Genomic DNA, 22,358 nt, shown 5'->3' with positions numbered 1-22,358 from the left:
TTCAATTTATGCATCTATGAACTTAGGAGTATTGAAAAAGGATGGTGTAATCATACAATTAGCCGATAGATCTAACGCTTATCCAAAGGGAGTTTTGGAAGATGTGTTAGTGCAGGTAAAAGGTTTAATCTTTCCGGCGGACTTCTATGTGCTCGAGATGGATGAATCTGACCATGCCCCTTCATTGCCAATCCTACTTGGCCGGCCATTCATGAAGACGGCTAGGACAAAGATTGATGTGTTTAATGGAACTTTGTCCATGGAATTTGATGGGGAAGTTGTTAATTTTAGTCTTTCTGATTCTATTAAGTATCCTAGTGAGGATCATTCATGTTTCTCCATTGATGTAATTGACTCTTTGGCGCAGGGATATATGGAAGATTTGAATGCCGATGCACTTGAAAACGTCAGTACAAGAAGCATGGAGCTCAAAACCAAGCAAGGGGGATTGATGCTAGGCCACGGCACACACTCTCTACTCCATGCCGTGCACCCTAGTGAGGAATGTATGGAGTTGGTTGCTGCCCTAGAGTCACTTCCTAGGCACGAGGGTAAGTTTTCTAAATTTGAGTCGATTCCCATTTCGACTAACAAGTTGTTACCATCCATAGTTCAGGCGCCCACCCTTGATCTCAAACCACTACCGGGCCATTTGAAGTACATTTTCTTGGGAGAAGAGGAGACTTTACCGGCCATCATTTCTTCATCACTCACGGCACAAGAAGAGGAGAAACTAGTGCGCGTTTTGAAGGAGTTCAAATCTGCCCTAGGTTGGACGTTGGCCGATATCAAAGGTATTAGTCCCGCCACATGCATGCATCATATATTTCTTGAGGAGGGGGCCAAACCAACTAGAGAGGCTCAACGTCGTCTTAACCCTCTGATGATGGAAGTTGTGAAGAAGGAGATAATCAAGCTGTTAGATTGTGGAGTCATCTATCCTATCTCGGATAGTAAGTGGGTTTCACCGATCCAATGTGTGCCGAAGAAATCTGGAGTGACGGTTGTGGAGAACGCGGAGAATGAGCTGGTGCCCACTCGAATCCAAACCGGTTGGCGTGTATGCACTGATTATAGGAAGATAAATGCCACCACGAGGAAGGACCACTTCCCATTGCCGTTCCTAGATCAAATGTTGGAAAGGTTAGCGGGTCATTCATTTTATTGTTTTCTTGATGGATACTCTGGTTATAATCAAATTGTTATTGCCCCGGATGATCAAGAAAAGACCACTTTTACATGCCCCTTTGGTACATTTGCTTATCGTCGCATGCCATTTGGTTTATGTAATGCACCTGCTACATTTCAAAGATGCATGATGAGCATATTTTCAGATTATGTTGAGAAAATTATTGAGGTTTTTATGGATGATTTCAGTGTGTTTGGTAATTCATTTGATGGTTGTTTGAGTAATCTTAGTTTGATTTTGAACCGTTGTGTTGAAACAAATCTTGTGCTTAATTGGGAAAAATGTCACTTCATGGTTAAACAAGGTATTGTTTTAGGACATATTATTTCTGAAAAAGGCATTGAAGTAGATAAATCTAAGGTAGACCTTGTTCGTCACTTACCCGCTCCAACTTCGGTTAGAGAGGTTCGTTCGTTTCTTGGTCACGCAGGTTTTTATAGGCGGTTCATAAAGGATTTCTCGAAGATTGCACAGCCACTATGTCGATTGCTGCAAAAAGAGGTGGCATTTGAGTTTGATGATGCATGCTCCACGGCATTCAAGCACCTCAAGGAGGCTCTCACTTCGGCTCCCATTATCACACCTCCAGATTGGAGCCTTCCATTCGAGTTGATGTGCGATGCTTCGGACTATGCGATTGGTGCTGTTTTGGGGCAGCGGAAGGACAAACAACCTCATGTTATTTATTATGCTTCTAGAACATTAAATGATGCTCAATTAAATTACTCAACAACTGAAAAAGAATTACTTGCTGTGGTATTTGCATTAGATAAGTTTCGGTCATACTTACTTGGGACTAAAGTTATTATTTTTACTGATCATGCAGCTCTCAAGTATTTGCTCACAAAAAAAGAGGCCAAGCCTAGACTAATTCGATGGCTGTTACTTCTACAAGAGTTTGACATTGAGATTCGGGATAAGAAGGGCGTGGAGAATGTGGTGGCTGACCACCTAAGCCGCATGGTGCATAATGAGGAGTCCCTACCCATTGCAGAGACATTCCCCGATGAACAATTGCTGTCCATAAAGGTTAGTACACCGTGGTATGCTGATATAGTTAATTTTTTGGTGTCAAAACGTATTCCAAGTGAGTTCAATAGGCACCAACGTGACAAACTTAGGCATGATGCACGGTTTTATGTGTGGGATGATCCATACTTATGGAAATTTTGTCCCGATCAAATTATACGTCGTTGTGTGCATGATTCTGAATGTCATTCAATTTTGAGTTTTTGTCATACATATGCATGTGGAGGGCACTTTGGCACACAACGCACGGCCCTCAAAGTGTTACAATGTGGATTTTATTGGCCTAGTATTTTTAAGGATGCTAGAACGTTTTGCTTAACATGTGATAAATGCCAAAGAATGGGTGGCATTAGTGCAAAGGACCAAATGCCGCAGGTTTCTATCCTAAATGTTGAAATTTTTGATGTTTGGGGTATTGATTTTATGGGTCCCTTCCCTTCATCGTATGGTTTCATGTATATTTTGCTTGCGGTTGATTATGTGTCAAAATGGGTGGAAGCCAAGGCCACCCGGACTAATGATTCTAAAGTGGTTGCAGATTTTATTAGAACTAACATTTTTGCAAGGTTTGGAATGCCACGAGTGATCATTAGTGATGGAGGGTCACACTTTTGCAATCGGACCATTGAAGCATTATTGAGGAAATACCATGTCACCCATAAGGTTTCTACACCTTATCATCCTCAAACGAATGGCCAAGCCGAGGTTTCCAACCGAGAGATCAAGCAAATACTTGAGAAGACCGTTGGGCCAACAAGGAAGGATTGGAGCTTACGGTTAGATGATGCACTTTGGGCGTATCGTACGGCGTACAAAACCCCCATTGGGATGTCCCCCTTTCGACTTGTCTATGGCAAGGCGTGCCATCTTCCCGTTGAATTGGAGCACAAAGCACTTTGGGCCATCAAGAAGTTTAACATGAACCTCGATGAAGCGGGAAGTCAAAGGAGATGGCAATTAAATGAGCTTGATGAGATAAGGCACGAGGCGTACGATAATGCAAGCATTTACAAGCAAAAGACCAAAGCTTTCCATGATAACATGATCCGTGGGAAATCATTCTCAATTGGGCAGAAAGTGTTATTGTTCAATTCCCGATTACGTTTGTTTCCTGGTAAGTTACGTTCTAAGTGGATTGGACCATTTGTTATTACTAATGTTTTTGTTCATGGTGCAGTCCAAATCCAAAGCTTGAAAACGGGACATGAATTCAAGGTGAACGGGCATCGTTTGAAGCCCTATTATGACACCTTTGTGGAGCATGCCGTGGATGACATACCCTTGGAAGCCGTGGGCCCTAGTAAGGAGTGAATGAGGTCTTCGTCCGGCTGCAAGACGTAAAAGAAAGCGCTACTTGGGAGGCAACCCATGCACTCAACAAAGGAAGAATTTGGGAATCGCTACACACTCAGATTTGCGTCCCTAAACCCTTTCCTTTGTTGCTTACTTTATGTTATGTGTAATGTGTTTAATTGTGTCTAAAACATTGAGGACAATGTTTAGTTTAAGTGTGGGGGGGTAACATTCTGTTTTGAGATATTTTTGCATGAAAAGTCGTAGGGTATTACCACCTAACATGTCTAAACTTGTTTCCCACTGTTTTTGAGTGTTTTTAACATGTTTTGAAGTCTTTTTATGTGTTATTTTGAAAAATCCGAAAATCCCCTAAAAAATTGAAAAATTGTTTTGAAAAACCAAAAAAAAAAAGAGTTGTGTTTGTATGTTTGTTTGTGTCGTAGGTCACCTTCCAACACAATGATGAGGATTTGGTTTTTAATTGCATGATGGTTAAAGAAAGTTACAAACATGGATGGACGTTTGATATACTCTTTGGTTTATGCTTGGTTGTAGTTATAGTTTACGAATTCACATGTAATCACAAATGATAAAAATCAGTTTTTGTAACATGCTTGAAGGAATGAACTCAAACTAACGCTACATCCCTGTGAGACTTGAGCCTAAACATTATTTGGAGAGTTAAAATCTGTGCATCATTGTTTTCTAAAGTTGTTGCATGATCTCATTATTCTTTTCTTGGTTACTACTTAGAAGGCGTTTCATCACTTAGTTCCAAATGCTAGAACTCATGCCCATTTCATTCAAAGCATGTTATTGAATTGCATAACACATATTCAAGATGAAGTTGTGTAGTGACCACCATCAAAGCCAAATAGCCGTGTGCCCTTCACTCATTTTGTGTTTAAGTTAACCCCATTGAGCCGTGTTAGCTATGTTCTTTGTTAACCCATATCATCCTCACCTAGCCTAGATTAGGACCATCCGTACCCTTGTTCTTGAAGCATAGTAAGCATGAATGAATTCCTTTTGATTAACATGTTGCAGAAAATAAGTGTGGGGGAAGGATTATTGATGTGAGTTATGTGCCATAGGCACAGCTAAAAAAAAAAAAAAAAAAAAAAAAAAAAAAAAAAAAAAAAAAAAAATGAAAAAAGAGTTGAAAAGAGATGAAAAAGAGTTCCAAAGTATGGTTTGTTGACGTAAGGGCCCAAAACAATGAATTAGGCCCTAAGAGTTGTTTGAATCTTCCCTATTTGTCTAAAAGTTGATTTCTGCATTCTAAGGGAATTCTAGGACATAATTTCATTACTTTACTTGCTATTGCTTAAAGAACTTTTGTTTATCCCTATCTTTCCTTGTTAGCCAAATACCCCAAGCCCCGTTACAACCCTTGACTTCTATCTTGAGTGTTGTGCATTTCAATTGTGGAGTTTGAATTTGGTATGAGCATATAGTGTCACTGGTTCTCGCATCTAAGTAGTAGCATTCCATTCATGAGATCATATCTAAACATGTTTAATTACTCCAGAAATTGCGTTCTTTGTTATAACATATGTGAGTACTAGTCTTTCATGTTTACATCAATCTTCTCACATATAACTAGTGTAGGGAGTGTAGTCAGAAAATCTGAGTGAAAATTGAGTGCATAACTAGTGAGGAATTGAGGGAGTTCTCTAAGGCATGTTACTACATTCAAAATGTGTTTTAATTGATTAAATGCGAACTAGTGAATGGTGACTATGATTAAGTATATGCTTGAGGGGAGGGAAGACTAAAAGCTATGTGAGTAATGATCTTTGACATGTCATGTTTTATTGGAAATCCCTGAGGCAAACGTTGGAAGGTTTAGGTTATGTTTTGTTTGTTTTGTCTCGTTTTGTTTAGTTTAGTTTTGTTTTGCTCGAGGACTAGCAAAAGTTAAGTGTGGGGGAATTTGATAGGAGCATATTCATGCGACTTAATTAGCTTGTTCTCGTGCATTTATGTTGTGTTTACTTAGCTATTTTAGTGTTTAAGGCCACTTTTGTGTATTTTCAGATTATAAGGCCAAAGTGTGCAAGAAGATGCAAATTGGAGTATTTTGGAGCGAAAGAGGAATGAATGAGTTGAAGACTTGAAGAAACGACGAATTCCTACTCCAACGATGAATTCTTACCAAAACGAGGAATCCTACTCAAACAAGGTTTCCTATTTTAGGAAAGTTAACCCTAAGTTTCCCGTTTTGGTAACCTTTCCTAATCTTAAACGTCCGTATTTTCTAGCCACTTTGAAGTCCTTGTAGGCGCTTTAGGACACAAAACGAAGGCCCTAGCCCAATTTCCAACCTATGTCGTGCCTTTAGCCTAATTCCCTTCCCTTGCCGTGCAAGGGGGGTAGTTTTGTCTCATTTCATGCATTAAACCCTAACCTTAAACCCTAATATTCAATCCTATTCCCCATGCAGCCGCACTATTATTCATTGACTTCAACATTCACATATTTCCATTCTTGCCAGCCGTGCCTTTCCCCATCATTTTTCAGCCATTCACCATAATAAATTATTGATTCATTCACCCTAATTGACTATTGCCGCAGCACCATATCCCAATATTTTTTTCAGCCACAAAAAAAAAACCCAAAGGGCCGCACTTTCTCCCTGCCAAAACAGCCGCACTTTATCCCTTTATTCCACCCTAATTCCCTAGCAGCCGAAAATCCCATTTCTTTTGTCTCATATCATTCAGCCATTCTCTCCCAAAATTCCCCATAAGCCGTGCCCCCCATTTGATGATTAACCGAAGATACCATTCACCCTAATTCTAATCCTGCCGCAGCCACCATATATTAATTTTCTTCTCTGCCGTGCAGGTGGAGACCAATTCCAGCCTTCCCCTCATCTTCACGCAGCCACCCTTCCATATTTCTCGAAGTCCCATATTTCCGTGCCTCCCCCATTTTCCTCCCAAAAACAGTGCAGCCACCACCACCTAAAACCACTGCCGCAGCCATCATCTTCCATTCCAGCCACCATTACACCATCCCACACCTTCCACCACCATTGCCGCATCACTTTAACACCCTAAATCCATCCCAAACCCAAAATAACATCCAAATCATCCATTTAACCTCACTGCCGCAGCAAGGAGAAGAGGAAAGAGGACTTAGACGCGCAGAAATTCAAGTGGATTCGTTGGGCGTTCTAGGTGTAATCCATCCTTTGTTCTTTATGTTTAAATTCAATTTTATTTTTCTTGTTGTGAACATGAGAGGCTAAATCCCTATTTAGCTAGGGGGTGATTCGAAACCATGTTTATGCTTGCAATATGATTTGATTACGTTTGGTTGGAATTTCATGAATGGTGGATTCAATTTGTTTAACTGCTTGATTGATAACTTATTTGTGTATGTTTATTGAGAGTGCACACTTAATTTTCATGCATGAATATGACGCTAGAATATAAGTGAATTTCACCTAATAGTTATGAACTTATATTCACAAGTAGTGGAGGTTGCTATTAAACAATCGCGTTAAATAAATTCTTGGCATAAGTTTCATGCAATCATAGTAACGAATGCCTCGTCAACACTTATAGTTTTCATGATGCTTAATGATTCTTGCTTGTATCTCTATTATGCAATTCATGTAGGGAACTTGTGGGGAATGCTTTGGGTTGTCGCATGCAATCATCCAATTCATTAACTTAAGGAAAACTTGACGGTTAATTTAAGCGGACCTAATTAACCCGGGGTGTTGAGTTTCATAATTCATCGAAAGACCAACTGAAAATCAAATTGTATGCAAGTGTGACATGTGTGGAGAAGAACCTTAGTTTCATAATTCATCGAAAGACCAACTGAAAATCAAATTGTATGCAAGTGTGACATGTGTGGAGAAGAACCTTCTAGCTAGCATTCATCCATATTTTTATCACATTCATATTTACATTCTGCCTTTAAATTACAATCGTTGCATTTAGTTTAATTTCGTCAAAACCTCAATCCCCCTTTACTTTAGTGTCCAATTTATTTAGAAAGTGTCTTAATTTGTGTTTACAAGTGTTTTGTATTCTTTGAGTCTTTTGATTTGTTTTAGTGTTTTATTGTTTAGTTTTGTATTCTTTGAGTCTAGTTTAGTGTTTTAACGTTTGTTTTACATTTTTGATTCAGTTTCCAAGTGATTTAGTAATCCCTCCTAATCCCCGGTCTAGAACGATCCCTACTTGCATCTTTACTACAATTGTCACAAGAGGGTTTTAATTTGTGTGCTTAATTAGTTCGCATCAACTTGATGAAATGATGACGGGCAATGTTTCGCCTTTTCCCAAAAACACATACTTCAAATGGTCCGGCAACGGCTTAAGTTCAAGCGATGGTGCCTGAACAACAGAAGGTAGCATCTTAGTGGAAACTGAATTTGAAAGTGAGAGTGGAACCTTACCATATTGTTGTGGCAATGACTCAAGGGCTGCCACAACCTCAATTATTTCTTCACTAGAACCCATTGCAAAGAATTCCTCCTCCTTGTCGTGGCCTTGCATTGGCCCAAATCCTTCATTTTTGCGCTCTATGGCCTTAGTCATGGTTGTTTCCAGGGCGTCCTCGTTCAATTCTTCAAGGTATACCTGCGCCAAAGAATCGATAACATCAATGGAAAAACAAGAATGGTCATCAACGGGATATCTCATAGTTTCAGAAATATTAAAATCAATCACTTCCCCATCGAATTCCATTGTCAATGTGCCTTTGTATACATCAATCTTCGTTCGGGCCGTCTTCATGAATAGCCTACCAAGGAGAATCGGCAAAGATGTAAAATGGGCTGAATCCTCCATGTCTAGGACGTAGAAATCAGCCGGAAAAATTAAATGGTTCACCTGCACAAGCACATCTTCCAAAACTCCTTTTGGATACGCGTTAGAACGATCGGCCAATTGTATAATTACACCATCTTGTTTTAATTCACCCAAATTCATAGATGCATAAATAGAATAAGGCATGACATTTATGGATGCACCTAAATCAAGCATGGCATGTTCAAAACGATTATGTCCAATCACACAAGGAATCGTGAAACTACCGGGGTCTTTGCACTTGGTAGGCAGTTTACGTTGCAAAACAGCGGACACATTCTCGCTTACCTTCACTACCTCTTTGTTTGCCCTTCTTCTCTTTGTATTGCATAGGTCCTTGAGGAATTTAGCATACTTTGGAACCTGTTTGATTGCATCGAGAAGCGGTATGTTCACTTGCACCTTCCGGAACGTTTCAAGAATGTCCTTCTCGCTTTCTTCCTTTTTTTCTTGCATGAACCTGCTAGGAAAAGGTACATTGGGCAGATTAGGACGTGAAGTACATGAATTTGAACTTAAATTACCTGATTTGGCCGAGTTAGGGTGATCTGCCTCAGATTGTGTCGTCTCTTCATCTACTTTCTGGGCAGATTTGGGATTGTTTGGCTCGGTCCCAACTTCTTTTCCACCCCTTAGGGTGATGGCCTTGGCGGATTCGAATCCTCCCTTTGGATTGACTGTGGTTGAGCTAGGAAGCTTTCCTTGCTCTCTAGTCTGTCCAAGGAACTCAGAAATCTGCCGTATTTGTTTCTTCATATCCATCATCTCCTTCTCGTTATTTGCTATCCGGTTGTTTTGATTTTGCAATCCCTGCGAAATAGAGGTTAGTAATTGCATAGCTTGATCACTTTCCAAGGACGTACCTGAATAAGATGATGCCGAAGGTTGTTGGGGTTGTTGGGGTGCATACGGCTTGGAATAAAAACCAGGGGGGTTTGGCCTAAATCCTCCTTGTTGGGCCGCTTGTTGTGGCTCCCTCCATTTGAAGTTTGGATGGTCCCTCCATCCGACATTGTAAGTGTTCGAGTATGGGTTGTTTTGATTTTGTCCTTGGAAACCAATTGCATTGGCAGGTTCCCACCCACCATTCTCGATTAGTTGAGGGCACTTGTCGGATGGATGCCCTTGAATTGAGCACACGCCACAAACTTGGTGTTCTTGTGCTTTTGGACCAATCACAACCTGAGAAACAAGAGAAGTAAGATTAGCAAGTTGTGATTGAATTTCAGAAATAGCACTCACCTCATTTACACTTTGTTGCCGTGGGGCTTCCCTTTGGCCCACTCCTTTATATTGTTGAGCGTTGAGCGCTCAGTTGGCTATGAGAATCTTGGCATCCCTTGGTGTTTTGTCCACCAATGCTCCTCCCGCTGATGCATCAAGCATTTGACGTTCGATAGGAAGGAGGCCCTCATAGAAATATTGAAGGAGAAGTTCCTCATTCATTTGATGTTGAGGACATGAAGCTACAAGGCCCTTGAAGCGCTCATAATAAGCCGGGAATGTCTCACCATGATTCTGTTGAATACCACTAATTTTCTTCCGTAGGAGAATCACTCTCGAAGTAGGGAAGAATTTCTCCAAGAAAGCACGCTTCATACTCTCCCACGAAGTCACAGTTCCCGGGGCTAGTTCGTAGAGCCAATCTTTGGCCTTGTCCATAAGTGAAAATGGAAAGGCCTTCATCTTCAATATATTCCCATCCACATTGACGGGGGTCATGCTCGAACAAACCACCTCGAACTCCTTTAAGTGTTTGTTGGGGTCTTCCATAGACAAGCCATGGAACTTCGGAATATGGTGTAACAAACTGGATTTGAGTTCAAATTCATCGGTCTTGCCTTGGGCAGCCGCGGGGTATTGAATGCAAAGAGGGGCTGCATTGGCCAAACCTGAGGCAGAAAGCTCTTTAATGGTTCGATTGTCCACGGCCATGGTTAGTACTTCCTCTTTAACCCAATCCGTGGCTTCCTCTTCTACTTCAGGTTCGGGACTAGGAGGATTAGACTCTTGCAATTTCTTGTTCCTTCTCAAAGTCCTCTCGAAATCACCGTCAAAGTCGGAGATATGCTCACGAACAGGTTGTGAGCTACGGGTCATAAACTAGTACCTACACACAAAAGTAAACAAGATAAGTAACCAACTTAATAGACTTGGCACACGTAAGAAAACAAGTTGCCACACACGGCACAAAAACACATACACACGGTGCAAAACAAAACAGAAACTAAACAATTTAAACAAGACTCAAGACAAGGGATTAGCAACTTTGCCAATCCCCGGCAACGGCGCCAAAATTTGATGCGATATTTATACGCATACAAATTAAACCATATTTGTGACAATTGTAGTAATGATATAAGTAGGGATCGTTCTAACCGGGGATTAACTAGGGATACTAAACACTTGACTCAAATAAATAAAACTAACTTTTAAAACACTCAACTTACTTAACAAGAATTCAAAACAAGTACACAAGACTCCAAATACTTAAAACACGAAAATAAAACAAATACGAATGATTAAGACTCAACGAAATATGGGGGAAATGTGTTTGGGCAAGATTAAATGGAAAGATTATAATTAAGGGCAAAACGTAAATACAAAGATGATAAAAATATGGATGATGGAATAGCCAAGGGGTTCTTCTCCACACATGTTACACTTGCATAAAATATTGATTCTCAGTTGGTCTTTCAATAAGTTGTGAAACTCAACACTCCGGGTTAATTAGGTCCGCTTAAATTAACCGTCAAGTTCTCCTTAAGTCAATGAATTGGATGGGTTAGCGCAACGCAATTCACCACATTCTCCAAAAGTCCTTTACGTGAAAAGCACAATAAAGATACAATCAAAGATCATTAAGCATTATGAAAACTATAAGTATTGACGAGGCATTCGTTACTATGGAATACGCATGAAACTTATGCCAAGAATTCGTTTAACACGATTGTTTATAAGCAACCTCCACTACTAGTGAATATAAGTTCATAACGATTAGGTGAAATTCACTTATATTCTAGCATCATATTTATGCATGAAAATTAAGCGCGCATTCTTAATAAACATTCATAAATAAGTTATCAATCAAACGGTTAAACAAATTGAATCCACAACTTATGAAATTCCAACGAAAGTTAATCAATTCATATTGCAAATATAAACATAGTTTCGAATCACCCCCTAGCTAAAGGGGGATTAGTTCCTCATAACTTTGAAATCAAAGAAACACCTAAACATTCCAACAACTCAAACTTGAATTGTATGAACGTTTAGGCACTCTTATCTTCCATTCGTCATACGTACACAACAAACAGAATTAAATTATAACTTTGAAATCAAAGAAACACCCAAACATTCCAACAACCCAAACTTGAATTGTATGAACGTTTAGGCACTCTTCTCTTCCTCTTCGTTGTGGCACAAGGTCTAAGGAGATGTTAAGGGCTTTAGGTGTATGTGGAATGGAGTAGGGAGTGGTTGGAGATGGAAGAATGAAGAGAAAATATGCAGAAAATGAAGGGATATGCACGGCAAGAATGGGTTTGTTGCTTGGTGTTTGTAACTAAAAATGTGTATGGAAGAGTGAATGCATTTTGAGGAGTGTTGGATGCTTATTTATAGGTGAATGAAAGAAGGAAAGAGGGAATATTGCAGCTAGGATGGAATGAATGATTATGGGTGCATGTGATTGGAATAATGAAGGGGGAATGTATGTAATAAAATAGCTAGGAAAAGTTGTGGAAAGCTGGAAATGGGAGTGGGAACTCACGGTATTGATGGTGTTTGTGTATGTGTTTGGGAAGAGAATAAATGTATGATGGTGGCTGAATGATTAAAAGGAATGAATGAGAGTGACACTAGGTTGGTTATGCATGTGGAATGTGGCTGAATTGTTGGTGAAATGATGAATGGGAAAGCTGGAATTTCAAGGGAACTCACGGCAAAGGAAAGTGAATGTAGATGGGTGCATGTGTTGGTGGTTTTTGCATGTGAATTAGAGGGGGAAGGCATGTGCAATGAGTGGTGTTTTGTGATGCATGGTTGAATGATTAAAGGGAATGAATTGGATTAAAGAATAAAGGGTGCATGAGTGAATGATTGAATGCATGTTGAATTGGTGCTAGAAATGAAGGTGTGATGCACGGATTAGAGAGGATGGGTGAGTGAAGTGTGTGTGAATGCATGTGAAGATGCTAATAAATAATGCATGTAGGGTTAGGAAATAAAATCATAACTTAAAGGGGAATGATTAAAGGGTGTTGAAAGGTTGGAAAAATGTGGAGGATGGATGGAATTAGGGGGAATGCACGGCAATGGTGGGGAGTTATTTGGTGATGAGTGCAATGATGAAGAGTGAATAAATAATGCATGTGTTGATGAAATTGCATTTGGAAAGGTTGGAAAGTGGAAGGGAAAGGCACGGCAACAAGGAAGTTTGGTGCTTGAAATGCATGTGAATGCATGTGAGTGCATGTGTATGTAAATGGGTGAAAATGTGGGTTAAAGTGATGCATGGCTAGGAAATGTGAGTGAACGATGTGCATGTGTGTGAATGCATGTGGAATAAAGAAGAGTATGGAAGTGAATAAATCATAATATGGCTAGTTTAAAGGGCTAGGGTTTAAGTACATAGAATGGGCCTAAAATAAGTTGGTTTGCATGGCATAGAATGTTTGATTTGGGCTAGAGGTTTTCCATGGCTCAAAGGATTTGTTTGATTGGGCTAGGCCCTTTGTTTTATGTCCCCAAAGAGCATACAAGGCTTCAATTTCGTCCATCCTCTTTGCTCCATGATTAAGCTATCCAATCCATGCCCAAAAGTGCCCCAAATAGCCTCAAAATGCACTTTCTTGCTCCCTAAGCCCTTAGAACCTGAAAACACACAAAAGAAGCATAAAGGACTAAAATAAATAGAGAAACATAACGTAAATGCACGAGAACAAACCATTTAAGTCGCATGAATATGCTCCTATCAGTTATCCACCACCAAATAATCATGCAAACATGTTATGTTTCATTCAAATTCCTTTTATTTCCAGATAAAGATGCTCAAGTTGGCTCAATGTTAGAACTCAACCTATTACTCTTTCTTATGTAGTATGTTAAGAGAATGGTGTTTTCAACTTAACTTAGTCCCTAGCATGCAATTTAGAATGGCGTGTTCATAGATTTAACAAGTAGAAATCATTAAGAACGAAAAGAGTTAGAGTTATCACAAGGTATCGTAAGTACTGGCGTTGTCTTACTTATCCTAGAAATTGGTTCACATGTCAATCGCAATTAACAAGTACTATTCTAGAACATATGTAGGTCCTCATTCAACAAGGGTAGGCACATACATATTCATAGCATTAGAATCCTAGCTATGCTTACTAAGTATGCATCCGTAGAAAACACATAAAGAATTCACCAATGAGACAAGTAGTGAATCAATTTTCATCCATTCATAGAAGTAATTCAAACGAAATGTCATAACAAACTTGCAATCATATTTGGGGCTTCAAAACAGCCCCTAACTACTAAAAATTAGTTACACATAATTCTCAAATTAAACCAAAAGAAAGACATGAGTTTGAGAAGATAAAACCAAAAGAAGAGAATACCAAGATTTCCTCCTTCCTTTCCTTCCTTCCCCAACGCAGCAGCCTTGCCTTTTTTCCTTGCTTTCATTCCTTTTTTTCTATCTTTTTTTCCACTCTTTGCCACTGCAACCTGCAACCCTTTTCTTCTTTTCTGCTGCCACAGTTTTTTCTCCATAACTCACCCCACTAACAACCATTTAGTGATGACAATAAGTGAGAGGAAATGCTAAAACAATTGTAACTTTTTGGGCAGCCTTTATGCCCATTACTCCCACTTAATTTTCCATTTCCTCTGATATTTGAATAGGTGTCAGCTGGCTTGTTCTTGGCTGCATCAGTTTTGGCTGCTAGTTTTATTGGATTTATTGCTTTCAATGCTTTATTGTCAGTTACAAACTGATCAGCCTCTTGGGAACCTTTCAGTGTTAAAATGGCCATAACTTCTTCTAGAAAAACGATATTAACAATCCGTGAAATGCTCCAGAAAATAGACATCCGTAACTTTCCAAGAATATAAGGTTCATTCTCTATTTAATTTTGAGTTGTCCGCAACTTGCTTCCAAAGTCAGCTGACCTGCACAGGCAGTTTTGACGAATTTGTTACTTAAAATTCCACTTGTGCTATTTTTCTTTTCTTTACTTGAAAAATCCTACAAAACACAAAAACATAGTAAATAACTCAAAAATATAAGGAACTAACTAAGAAAAGACGAGTGAATTTGATGTAAAATTTATATAAATATGAGCTTATCACATTGTACCAATCTTATGCTTGGTTCCAACAAGCATGAGATTGAGGGGGGATGTAAAAATATAAAGGGTTCTGATAGTGACATGTGTCAATAGATTACACACTTAGTTTCTTAAGTTTGTTTGTAGTTTACTTAGTGAGTAAGGAATATGTAATCTATATATACTCATGTACTAATGTAATTCAATTCATTCAATCAATATACAAGTTTATTATTTCTCCCTCTAAATCAAGAAGTCTGTCTAAACCTTCTACTTTCTTTCTCTAGAACATGAACATGGCATTGTATTTTCTGCATCTTGATAGGCCTAACCCGCCCACCCCCCCCCCCCCCCAAACCTCGTGGGTGCGGGAAGGTTAGGTCCTTGATCAAACGTGTTGACGATTTGCAAGTGCATTTTCGTCAAAACTAGAGATGGCAGAAAATTGCATCGACACACCAGCCCTAAACACTTACTCTTTTTCTAAGAAACTAACTTCGGCATCAGAGATCCATTGGCCTAACCCCCCCTTCCCGCAAGATGAGGCTTAGGTCCTTGGTCAAAGGTGTTAATTGTTTTGCACGTACATTATCGTCAAAACTCAAGGGGGAATGTTGCAGTCATATTTGGAATATGAATGTAATTGTGTAAATCCTAGTGTATCTAGGGATATCTTTGATATTCCCCTTAGTAGTCTAATTCTTATTAAGAGTTGTTATCATAAAAGAGTAAGGATTTTACCTATACTATAAATAAAGGCACAATGGGGTAATACAATACACACCTCACAATTAAATCTCTTTCTTTCTCTCTTGTTGCCGCCGGCCTCTCCTCTCTCTTTCTATTCCTTTAGAATAATTCAGTTAAATAGGCCTTAACAATATTGACATTTTTGGCCCAACAAAAGAATTCCTTTATATTGGGTTGCAGTCCAAAAAAGGAAATAAAAGCATCGGCGGCAAAGACGTCAGGTGACGACGGCCCGCCAAGAGAAAGAATTCAAATCCAATAGAAAAATAAAAGCCAAACCGAAACCAGGAATTTTGCCACGTCAACAGTATATGGATGAGCAACGAAAATAGCTTTTAGTACTATTCAATTTAAAAAAAAAAAATCACATTTTTACACTAAAAGGTTAATCATATACTATTTACTTTACCATTTATTTTATCTTTATTGTTAAAACTTAAAGTTTTCAACATTTTCATTAGTTTACTTTTAAATAAAAGCAAAGGAAGTTGGTTACTTTCTCTCTGAGTCTCAATCCTCTCTTGTCACTCACCACCATTTCTAATAGCTTCTTCTTCCTTTCCTCTTCTTCTTCTCTCTCTCTCTCTCTCTCTAGGAGATGAACTTCTCCGCGAAGCCTCAAACCCTAACTTTAATCTCATGCGCTCGTCTCTCCTCTTCTTCTTCTTCTTCTTCTCGCCGATCGATCCGCAGAGACTTCCTTGGCTGCAGACACAGTCTCCCCGCCCTCCGGCGGTCTCCGATCCCATTTGAAACGCAGGAGCTTCGACGGTAGACAGCGCTCTCCTCCCTCGAAGTTTCTCATCAAAGCCTCACTGGACTCGCATTCGCTCCTCGTTGTCGTCGCCGTCATCACCTTCTCTGCTGCCTCCGTAGTCGACTTCAATCACTCCGTCAAGCCCCGGAAGAATGTTGATGTTAGGGAGAGAGAGGTTAACGGTATAGTTCCGATTGAAGAGAAGCAGATTCTTGGCTTCAATACTTTGAACGGCAAAATTGAAGAAATTGAGATGTCGGCGCTGACGCCGGTGCTGCAGTTTCACAATTCTGGGTAGGAGTCTCTTTCGCCTTTTGAACCGCCTCGCTTCTCTGCAGAATTGGCTCTGCTGCAACAACAAGAACGGTCTTAAGGTGTTGATTACGACCCAATTTCTGAGGAGTTCTCCAAATTAGTAGGCGAGCCTAATTTCGGTGTAGCTTTGAAACCTGATCCTGCGAGTGATGAGGAAATCGACAAAGTCAGTGAAACTACTGGATTTCATGTGCTACATAGAGAATCAGTGAGAGAAGAGCTTTACATGTTTTATGAGGGAAACAAGTTTGAGACGAAATCAGTAGCAAGCGTCAATGGTAAAAAGTTATCGTTTTTACGAAACGGCACAGTGACAGGGGCGGGTTTATTGCCACAAGTTTCCGATCACACTACAGGTAATGCCATTCGCCCATTGCCACAAAGGAAAAGACCATATTTTGATATCTATAAGGTAATTGGAAGAAGTAAATTTTTTCGATTAATTGCTGAAGTCTCAGAAATTCGAGTTTGTTTTCCCATTTTACTGACTTTATGAAAAGGGTATCTCAAAGTCATACAAATATATATGTAATTTAATATTTTAGTCCGCAGGATGTTGAATTTTCACATATACATTATAATCGGTTCAAAATTCTCCATCTTCTAAATTATTGTAATAGTTTCAAATACTTTCTCTTTCCTTACTAATAATAAATTATAAAAAGCCATACAAATATAACAAAATATTATTGACATCACTCATGAATTATGAGATGCATGACAGAAATATAAGCGGTAGTTAATTTCCACTTCAATCATGAACTGCATTATAAAAATATGTCCAAAAGGGGTTTTTTTTTATATATTATTGACATTATACAAAGGTCATTGTGAGAGTCAAATTAACTTTCTATATTTATATAAAATATATATATATATACACACACACATTTATGAGAAGTGTAGAATGAATTTTTTTTAGTATCTATAACAACATTTTTCGTTCAATTAAAAAATAAGGGATATCAATTGCAAAAGTTTTGCACGGTATTTGAATAGAGTAATGCTATGAGACCATATATTTATACTACATTACATGATATGGTTAATGATTCATGTAATCATTAGTTAATGGGATAAAACCATTAATGGGATAAAACCATTAATTGACGTGTCATGTACAGATTACTTGCCACATCATACATCAATGTGATATAAAAGTGTAATCTTGCTAGCATTTTTCATTTTTGGATATTAGGATGTCTTTTGATATATATATATATATATGTGTGTGTGTGTGTGTGTGTGTGTGTGTGTGTGTGTGTAATATGTTGGATTAAAACTTAAGTATAAGTAGATTTCAAGAAAATGGATATAACAGTTTAATTTTAACCCCCTAAACGGTAAGAAGCGAATATTATAAAGTGATTTCTTTTGAAAAATAAAATTAAAATCCAATTATAATACAAAGATTTGGACGGTTGTGATACAAATTAAAGGTAAGACACTTTTATTTATTTATTTATTTATTTATTTTTTATGAATAACTTTGAGATTTTTTTCAACAAGAGAGAAATGAACAAGGTTCATGAGGTGCACTTAGTTAATGAGACGTTAACTAGCTAGTAGTTCTAAAAAAACATTGAAAATGCAAATTTACCTCAAAAACCTAATTCTAATAAAGATGGGCTTGATATAATAGTAATTGAAATGTTAATAAACAATGGTCTTAGACGGATTTGTAGAAGATAATAATTTTCTCAAATAGTTAGATAGTCAACAATTTATAGTCAAATATTTCTTGGCAAGAGAAATGCTAATGAGATTCTCTCAAAGTGAGACTTTCCATGGACTCTATATCATCTCACAATTTAACGTCAATTTATGTGTTAACATTATAAAATATTGTGCCAAAAATATGAGATGGCAGAGAGTTCATGAGAAGTCTCACTTTTAAGAGTCTCCTTAGCATTTCTTTTGATGGCAAACAAAATAAAACATAGTTATGAAGGATATTGACATTGTTGGGATTTACGGCTCAAAATTATGATGATGCAGAAAGTAGGTATATGTTATCTATTTCATTTGGTGTCTTATTTGAGTTTGGATTTGACTTTTTTGGTTGGATTCCTTAATTGATGGAGAGATTCTGTTAATTACCTATTTGATTAGGATTTGGAATTACTTCTAGTTAGGATTAACATTCTCATTGTAACCTAAGTCATATGCTCTATAAATAGGGCCATAGGGTTAGTTTATTTAGTGTGCCAACACCATTAGCTCATAGAGTTTTCTTTCATAGTGTTTTGGGTGGAAGTCACTATTTTGGAGTCATGAGTATGTGGCAAACTCATGACTCATTCATTTTGGCAATTGGGTGAGAATCAATTTGAGAGTGAGAGAGCAATTTGGGAGAATCTTCCCCGTTTGTTTTGGGTTCTCTACTCATTTGGTTTAGAGTTTGTAATTTGTAGGATTTGTAGGATTTGGGTTGTGAGAGTTTAAACACTCATTTGTAATCTCCGTTTGTTTAGTGAAATTCCTCGTCGTGCTTTGCATGTAGACGTAGGCTTTGCACCAAACCACATAAATCTTTTGTGTTCTTTTGAGATTGTTTTTAGCATTCGCATACAACTTTGATATTTGGTACTTTATTAGAATTTACTTCTGCTTGCGCATAAAAGTACAACAAGTGGTATTAGAGCCCAACCAATGCTTGGGGTTGTTGGAGAACCCATGCAACTAGGGCTAGGCACAGGCTAAGCAGGGCCTAAATTTGGAGGAACCGGACCGGACCCGTTTTAAAATAGAACGGGGCGAGCCAAGCCGGGTATAAGAAATTTGAACTTTGGAACTGGACCTAACCCGACCCACTAAAAACTGGCCGGTTTGGGGCTAGTCCACAAGTCTAATTTTTTTTTCTTTTTTTTTTAAGAACTGCTTAACAATTACAGAACTTTGAGCCTTGTAAACAGTCTCTAAATTACAGAACTTGCAAACAGTTTCCACTATCAATAAAATAGTTAATTTTCCTTCCAAGTTTGTAGATTCAACGCAAAGATTGCATAGGTTGCTGAAATGCCTAATAGGTTCAACGCAAAGCTTGTAGATTCAAATTTGCAGATTCAAGCAAGTCTGCAAATTTAGACAATGCATAAATAATAAATTCCCAATTCAAATTTCAAACAATATGAAATGCCCAATAGGTATAGTATGAACATTTGAATCCTAATCCCAAATTCCCAATTCCTATGAAGGCAAATTTATGAACTTGGTTTGGGGTATTAAGAACTGCTCAACAGAGTGAGAGATTGCAGAAAACCCTAACTCCCAAATCTAGAAAATTAATCAGAGATAGCGGAAACCCTGAATCCCTAAATCCAGAAAATTAACAAGAGAGTTACAAATTACGAGTTCAGAAATTATATTACCTTAAATTGGGAGGAGATGAGAAGATGGTTGCTAATTTTGATTCGTAGTATGGTGGTGTTCTTGACGGCGGTCATGGGGTGGTCGCAATCTGGAGAGATGACAGTGATGGCGGTTGTTGATGGTGGTTACCACTCACGATTCGCCAAAAAGAGGGAGACAAAGATGAAGTCGAGGGTTGTGGTAAGAGATGGTGGTTGTTGATGGATGACTGCGATTGAGGACTCGACTCGGGCTCGAGTCATGAATGAATGAGAGAAGGGGTCTGAGACTCAAACTCTGAGTCTATGAGATGAATGAAAACTTCCAATCAACATTGGAGAGTGTATGACTTGATGATTATAAAATCCCATCCAATTACCTCAAGTTAGAAACAGGCTGGGTCGGGGGCCCGTTCCCTTTTATTTTTAGATCCGCCCCTCCCCGTTTTGTGTTTTGAAATTTTGGACCCACCCCGAACTGCGAGTTGGCCTCGACCCACGGGTACATGACCCATTTTCCCACCCCTACATGCAACATTTGGGATTGGAGAAGCTCACGTTATTTGAAGTTGAAGAGCTCATTTGGAATTGGGTTGCATTTGGTCAAGATGGAGCTCTATTTGCATTTGGATCTTGAGATTGTTGGAATTTGGTGGCTTAGATCAGAGCCATACTTTGTCCCACATCAGCTAAGGAGGAAAACCATTTGTGGTTTATAAGGAATTGTACCACACACATATTGCCGAGGCCTTTTAGTAAAACTCAATACTCGTTACTCCCAAATGGCTAAAATGAAGGGAATAACCCAATTCGACTTTTGTGTGTGGGACCCATAAGTGACCCATCGACAAATGAATGCTTGCACACAAGTGGTATCAAAGCTCTAGGTTTCGACTTGGTTTTTGTTTTCCATTCAAGATGAACCTTTCTATGTCGTTGGCGAAATATTTGTTTTGGTTGTCTTTGAGGTAACATTTGTTCACTCTGCATTTGTCATTAGGTGGAGTTTGAAGTTCGAGATTTTGGTGAAGTGGTCGCACTTTTTGGTTCGTTTGTTCAAGTTTTGCATAAATCTTTTGGCTCATATTTGTTAGTTTCCGTAATGGAATTTGTTGGAGAAAGTGTTGGAGGAAATTTCAATATTTGAAGACTTTTGGATTTTTTGAATTATGGTGGAGATCAATTTCGAAAGAATTTAATGATCATTTTGCATTTGTATTTGTTATCCCAACTTGAAGTTTTTATTTGATTTGGCAGTTTGCTAATTTCTTGCCGAGGTGGAGATTGTTGGGATTTACAGCTCTAAATTAGGATGATGCAGAAATTAGGTCTATGTTACCTATTTTGTTTGGTGTCTTATTTGGGTTTGGATTTGACTTTTTGGTTGAATTCCTCGATTGATGGGGAGATTTTGTTAATTACCTATTTGATTAGGATTTGGGTTTACTTCCAAGTAGGATTAGGATTCTCATTGTAACACAAGTCCTATGCACTATAGATAGAACCTCAGGGTTTCTTTATTTTGTATGCCAACACCATTTAGCTTAGAAAGTTTTCTTTCATTATGTTTGGGGTGGAGGACACCGTTTTGTAATCTTCGTTTATTTAGTGAAATTCCTTGTTGTGCTTCGTCAGTGGATGTAGGCTTTGCACCAAACCAAATAAATTTCTTGTGTTCTTTTGTGATTGTTTTAGCATTTGTATACATGTTGATATTTGATACTTTGTTAGAATTCACTTCTGCTTGCGCATAAAAGTACAATAGACTTTGTTAGAAAATTTATTCAAACTCGTACATAGTATTGAGGTCCCACATCAATAACATAGGGCTTTAATTAGAGTCCATTTCAATAATTCATCAATGACGATGCAAACTCAACTCAACACTTGAAACAATAATTCATCATTGATGATGGAAACTTATTTTTCTAAAAATCGACCTAGGCAGCTGCCTAGGCGCTAAGCGATGGCCAACCACCTAGATTAACCACTAGTCGGAAAGAAAATCGAAGAAGGGATTATGCGGGAGGTAGGCGTCGCTTGGGTGGCCTAGGCAGACGACTTGATGGCCTAGGCGGTTTGACCGTTTCAATTCCTTTTTCTGTTTTTTGAGTGAAGAAAGAGAAATGCAAAGCTATCTGGGTTATGAACTGAATGAAGATTTGTGAAAAACAAGTTCATTTGAGCAACATCAACAACATGCAATTAACAATTAAAAGGCGGAATCATGTTTATATGCACTCAAAAACAAAACTTAACCCATGAACTTCAAAGCCTAGTAGATAGGTGAACCAAGACTCAACTCAAAACAAAGTGAGTTGAGAAATCAATACCTTTGTAGATTCCTCTTTGCATAAGCAAAGGCTAATCACCCAAAGAGAGGGCCTTCATTCCTTGCATCTTAGATCTATGGATTTGGATGGATGAAAAAGTTTCTCCATGTTCCCAAAATTGAGAACCTCTAAGTCTCCACACCAAGGCATATTGTAGAAGAAATGAGTGACCTAGAGGAAGTAAGATTGC

The sequence above is a fragment of the Pyrus communis genome, chromosome 10, assembly GCF_041283825.1.
Source record: "Pyrus communis isolate YQ-2024b chromosome 10, ASM4128382v1, whole genome shotgun sequence".
NCBI lineage: Eukaryota > Viridiplantae > Streptophyta > Magnoliopsida > Rosales > Rosaceae > Pyrus > Pyrus communis.
Note: the sequence above shows the minus strand (reverse complement) of the source record.